Source organism: Scyliorhinus torazame, chromosome 10, assembly GCF_047496885.1.
Source record: "Scyliorhinus torazame isolate Kashiwa2021f chromosome 10, sScyTor2.1, whole genome shotgun sequence".
NCBI classification, from domain to species: Eukaryota; Metazoa; Chordata; class Chondrichthyes; order Carcharhiniformes; family Scyliorhinidae; genus Scyliorhinus; species Scyliorhinus torazame.
In genome coordinates, this window is record NC_092716.1 from 35021029 (window position 1) to 35027507 (window position 6479).

Consider the following 6479-nt stretch of genomic DNA (forward strand, 5'->3'; position numbering starts at 1 on the left):
CGTAACTGTGTTAAGGCCTGTGATGTACGCAAAGTACTGTACTGCCCAAAAGACTGCAAGTAAGTGCCGTTCGCAGGCTGAGAATCCTTGCTCTATGGGGTCTAATACTCTTAAGGCATAGGCTACGGGTCCTAAGTGATCGTGTCATTCTTGCAGGAGTACTGCTGATTGGGTTCGATCGGTGGTTGCTCCTTCGATGGCATAGGGCATGTCTGGGTCTGGAACTTGTAAAGCGGCGGCTGTGCCTAGGGCGCGTTTTAAATCATCAATGGCATCTGTGTGCTGCGGAAGCCATTCCCATGGGGCGTTCTTTTTAAGGAGCTCTGAGAGTGGGGCTGCTTTAGTGGCAAAACCATCTACATGATTTTGCAATATCCTATCAAACCTAGGAATGACCGGAGTGCAGTGACATTTTGGGGCAGGGGCAATTTAACGATTTACTTGATCCATTTTTGCTCAATTTCTCTCTTCCTGTGGGTGATGATGGTGCCTATATAAAGAACCTTTTCCTTTAAAATCTGGGCCTTTTTGGGGTTGACCTTACATCCGATGGATTGCAGTAGGCCTAGTAATTCTGATAAGAGCTCTACGTGTTCCTCTTTTGTGTCCATTTGTAAGAGCAGATCGTCTACATATTTTATTAGGCATTCAGGTCGGGAAAATTTAGTAAGTCCGTTGGCCAATTGTCGGTGAAAAATGGAGGGGGAGTTATGGAATCCTTGTGGGAGGCACGTCCACGTGTACTGCTGCCCTTGAAACGTAAATGCGAATTTATACTGAGAGGCCCTGTCTAACGGGATGGACCAAAAGCCATTGCTGATGTCCAGCACTGTGAAATATTTTGCCTGTACTCCCTGTTTGAGCATGGTTGCGGGACTCGTGGCAACAGTGGGGACTGCTAAAGGGGTTACCTTGTTAAGTTCTTAATATTCGATCATTAGTCGCCATGAACCATCAGGCTTTTTTACAGGCGAAATTGGGGCATTATTTGTGGACGCTACAGATCGAATAACTCCTTGGTCTAACAAACTGTTAATAACCTTCAAAATCTCATCCTCAGCTTGCTGTGGGAAACTGTATTGCTTTTGCGGCTTTGGATTGGGAACTGGGATCTTCCCACAGTCGTGTTTGTGTTGTGCGAATTAAGTTTTGTGTTTTATGAGGACCTCTCTAATCATCTGGTCTGCACTAATTGGTTGCAGATTAAACCAATAGTACCCTACTGAGTAAACCCTGTTTTCATAATCTCCTACTGTGAGCGTAGCGGGAGCCCTAGCTGTTTTGTACATTCGCCAGACACATTTATTTACTGGGTCAAACGAAAGGTTATGAGAGCTCATAAAATCAATGCCTAAAATGTGCTCTGCAGTTTAGGGTAAGTCAACTAAAACGACAGGGTGTTTGGTGTGAATGTTCCCTATCTGGATGGGTACTGGAGCTGTGATATATCCTTGCTGTATGTGGCCAGTGAATCCACTCACAGTGATGGTGTCTGTGGTGGGCCATTTGACCTGTTGAAACATGGTGGAGGAGTTTAAAGTGGTGCGGGATCCTCCTGTGTCCCAAAGAAAATCAACTGTATGTCCCCGGACTGTGCCTGTAACTACTGGTCTGCCTGATTTGTCCCAGCGTGTGTCACAGACCCAAGTTGGGGAGTCCGGGCACCATCAATCTATGGAGTTAAATGCTAAGCCATCTGAACGGGTGCTAACATTATGCATGGGCCTAACATTGTTCCTAGGTGGGGGGTTTGGTTGTTGGTATCGGTGCTGGTTCGGGGGTTTTGTCGGCAATAACGGGCGTAATGTCCCATGTGGCCGCAATTGTAACAATCTTGTGATGCCTGTGCTCTGGGATGCTGTCCCTCGTGTCTACCCTCGTTTATCCATGCTGGGTCCTGGCTAATCCTAACTGGGTGCATGTTTGCTTCTATCTCGTCCTGATCTGTCTGTCGGTGTAGGGTTTGTTCCCATGCTCTAGAAAGTCGTTTCAATACCCAAATTTCATTGTGTGTGTGGTCTGCGGGGTCGTAGTTACACAAGCCTTTTGACCTGTGTCTGTGGCATGCGAGACGAAGGTGCGGGACCATTTAGTGGTGTCCTCCTCATTTAGGTGTGCCCGGTTCAATTGTCCATAGACTGCCATGAAATGAATCCATAGGCGACCAGCAAATGCGGTCGGATGCTCGCCCTTCTTTTGCCAGCAGTGATTTAAACCCTCGACTGGATCTCCTTTGTTATACCCGATGGCATCTAATATGGCTTTTTCATTTCCTGTAGGGTTCCTCTTGCTACATTTTGGGGTTCGGGCAAAGCTGATCTTACGGACTGGCTAAGGGTCATAACTATTAGCTTTACTTCCTCTCCCTCATCTAGACCGTACATAATCTTTTGTTGGCGCACCTCCTCAAAGAAGCTGTATGGGTCTGCGGTGGGCTGGAACGGAATAATTTTCGTGCAAGCTTCTCTTAATTGGGTTATGGATAGTGGGGTGGTGTAAATGATATCAGGCTCATCCTGAGCCGATGACTTGCGTTGTGTGGTAATCGGATTCATGGGGGTCGAATTGTGATCGGGGGTGTATGCTGCCTGTGCAGTCGGTGGTGTGGGTGCTTTACTTTTGGGGTTGTGGGGGGGCTCGATTTTGATTTCCCGTGTCCTCTACGTACCTTTGGACGCTTTTGTTTAACTCTTGCCAATCGGGAGCATCTTCCTCATCTAAATCCTGCCCGAAAGTGTACCTGAAGCCATTCTGTACTGAGAGCAGCGACTGTAACATTTCTATCTTCTGTCGGCATTTAACATGGTCAATGGTACTCTGTCTCTGTTCCTTAGTGGAGTTGTGGAGCGCTTTCAAAGCTGCTTTTAAATCTGCACATTTGCTAGTTAGCTGGGCGATCTGTTGTTCTGTTTCCTCTCTTACCAGAACTGCGTGCTGTGTATCTTGTTAGGCTTTATCGTACTGGGTCTGGAAGCTACTAAGATGAACTAGACAAGATTGATGTGCACGTTTTACATCGGCCATTTCCTTATCCTTAGTTGCTAACTGTTCCCGGAGTTGCTCAATTATCTTCTCGCTTTCGTTACTGTTTCCCTCATTCTTTTCTTCCTTCTCAATTAACTGCCCACGGAGCGTCTTCATGACCTCCTCTGTGCCTCGCAACTGTGCCAAACAGGACACGATTGCCACCGGCTTTCTGACTTTCCCTACATTTTTCTTGTGGACCTCGCTTAGGTTCTCCCACCAAGTTTGCCCTATCTTTCCTGCACCTGACTCATCATTAGAGCAAAAATTCGACCAAATGGGCCATCCTTTCCTCTTTAAGTATTTCCTTAACTCTTCCTCCCATATGGGGCATTGCTCCGCTCTGTTGGTCGCTGCGATCTCGGGTTCCTGTGGATTCATCAATCTTTCCATTGCTTTAGTGGCCATTACTTCTCTTATCTCTTTCTCTACTTTTAATTTGGGACAGGGGAATAGGCAGCGATTTGAACAGCAGGTATGGCTTAAGCTATTTTCCGGCTCACAATCCCTCGATAGTTGTACACAATTCTATCGAGTTTACCTTACTCTTCCTGTTAGTATGCATGCGGGTTAGTGCACACATCCAAAATTCGGTTATTTGGTCGATATGGGACTTGCACTTGTGGTTCTTTCTCTTTCTCGCAATTGGATTCAAAGTTTGTGGGTTCTCTCGGAACGTTTGCACTGAGTGCTGAGTTTGGTGCATTTGAGTGCGATAGTGAGAGTTTGGTGACCGAGGGAGTATAAGGCTTCATTTTTATCTAAAGTTTAGTCTTTCTTTTATTTAGTTAATTAACTTAAAAGTTGCTGTTTGGTTTAGAAGAAGGTGAATTTTCACTAAGCTTTAAACCGGCTTCTACTTGTAGGCACTTGCAGCTGGAGCTTGTTAATTAGTTAATTGGATTAGGCCAGTTTTACAGAGGCTAGATTCACAGTATAAAAGTGATCCCCTACAGTGCAGACTTTGTTTGCACTGAGTGCTGAATTTGGTGCATTTGAGTGCGATAGTGAGAGTTTGGTGACCGAGGGAGTGCTGAATTTGGTGCATTTGAGTGCGATAGTGAGAGTTTGGTGACAGAGGGAGTTAGGTGAGGAGGGAGTAAGGCGCTCCTTTCATTTTGTTTCCGACATTTCCGCAAAGAGTGCGAAGAGAGCCAGGAGTTTACAGAAAGTGTAGCTGACTGGGAGCAGGGTCGGTGGGCGGAGATCTAGTTAGTCCACAGGGCAGCTATATTCTGTCAGGTAAGAGGGGATGGAGGCTAGGCCAGTTACATGCTCCTCCTGTAGGATGTGGGTGGTGAGGGATACCACCGGTGTCCCCACTGACTATACCTGCGGGAAGTGCACCCAACTTCAGCTCCTCAAAGACCGTGTTAGGGAACTGGAGCTGAAGCTGGATGAACTTCGGATCATCCGGGAGGCAGAGGGGGTGATTGAGAAGAGTTACAAGGAGGTAACCACACCCAAGGTACAGGACAAGAATAGCTGGGTTACAGTCAGGGGGAAAAAAACAAACAGGCAGAAAGTGCAGGGATCCCTCGTGGCCGTTCCCCTTCAAAACAAGTATACCATTTTGGATGCTGTTGGGGGGGATGACCTACCGGGGGAAGGCCCTAGCGGCCAGGTCTCTGGCACTGAGTCTGGCTCTGGGGCTCAGAAGGGAAGGGGGGAGAATAGTAAAGCAATAGTTGTAGGAGATTCAATGGTTAGGGGAATAGATAGGAGATTCTGTGGTCGCGAGCGAGACTCCCGGAAGGTATGTTGCCTCCCGGGTGCCAGGGCCAGGGATGTCTCGGATCGTGTCTTCAGGATCCTTAAGGGGGAGGGGGAGCAGCCAGAAGTCGTGGTGCACATTGGTACCAACGACATAGGTAGGAAAAGGGGTGTGGAGGTAATAAACAAGTTTAGGGAGTTAGGCTGGAAGTTAAAAGCCAGGACAGACAGAGTTGTCATCTCTGGTTTGTTGCCGGTGCCACGTGATAGCGAGGCTAGGAATAGGGAGAGAGTGCAGTTGAACACGTGGCTGCAGGAATGGTGTAGGAGGGAGGGCTTCAGGTACTTGGATAATTGGAGCGCATTCTGGGGAAGGTGGGACCTGTACAAGCAGGACGGGTTGCATCTGAACCAGAGGGGCACCAATATCCTGGGAGGGAGGTTTTCTAGTACTCTTCGGGAGGGTTTAAACTAATTTGGCAGGGGAATGGGAACCGGATTTGTAGTCCAGCAACTAAGGTAGCCGATATTCAGGACGCCAAAGCGTGTAATGAGGCAGTGGGGAAGGGAACACTGACAAAGGAGAGTACTTGCAGGCACGGAGAGGGGTTGAAGTGTGTATACTTCAACGCAAGAAGCATCAGGAATAAGGTGGGTGAACTTAAGGCATGGATCGGTACTTGGGACTACGATGTGGTGGCCATCACGGAAACTTGGATAGAAGAGGGGCAGAAATGGTTGTTGGAGGTCCCTGGTTATAGATGTTTCAATAAGATTAGGGAGGGTGGTAAAAGAGGTGGGGGGGTGGCATTATTAATTAGAGATAGTATAACAGCTGCAGAAAGGCAGTTCGAGGAGTATCAGCCTACTGAGGTAGTATGGGTTGAAGTCAGAAATAGGAAAGGAGCAGTCACCTTGTTAGGAGTTTTCTATAGGCCCCCCAATAGTAGCAGAGATGTGGAGGAACAGATTGGGAAACAGATTTTGGAAAGGTGCAGAAGTCATAGGGTAGTAGTCATGGGCGACTTTAACTTCCCAAATATTGAGTGGAAACTCTTTAGATCAAATAGTTTGGATGGGGTGGTGTTTGTGCAGTGTGTCCAGGAAGCTTTTCTAACGCAGTATGTAGATTGTCCGACCAGAGGAGGGGCAATATTGGATTTAGTACTGGGTAATGAGCCAGGGCAAGTGATAGATTTGTTCGTGGGGGAGCATTTTGGAGATAGTGACCACAATTCTGTGACTTTCACTTTAGTAATGGAGAGGGATAGGTACGTGCAACAGGGCAAGGTTTACAATTGGGGGAAGGGTAAATACGATGTTGTCAGACAAGAATTGAAGTGCATAAGTTGGGAACATAGGCTGGCAGGGAAGGACACAAATGAAATGTGGAACTTGTTCAAGGAACAGGTGCTACGTGTCCTTGATATGTATGTCCCTGTCAGGCAGGGAAGAGATGGTCGAGTGAGGGAACCATGGTTGACAAGAGAGGTTGAATGTCTTGTTAAGAGGAAAAAGGTGACTTATGTAAGGCTGAGGAAACAAGGTTCAGACAGGGCATTGGAGGGATACAAGATAGCCAGGAGGGAACTGAAGAAAGGGATTAGGAGAGCTAAGAGAGGGCATGAACAATCTTTGGCGGGTAGGATCAAGGAAAACCCCAAGGCCTTTTACACATATGTGAGAAATATGAGAATGACTAGAGCGAGGGTAGGTCCGATCAAGGACAGTAGCGGGAGATT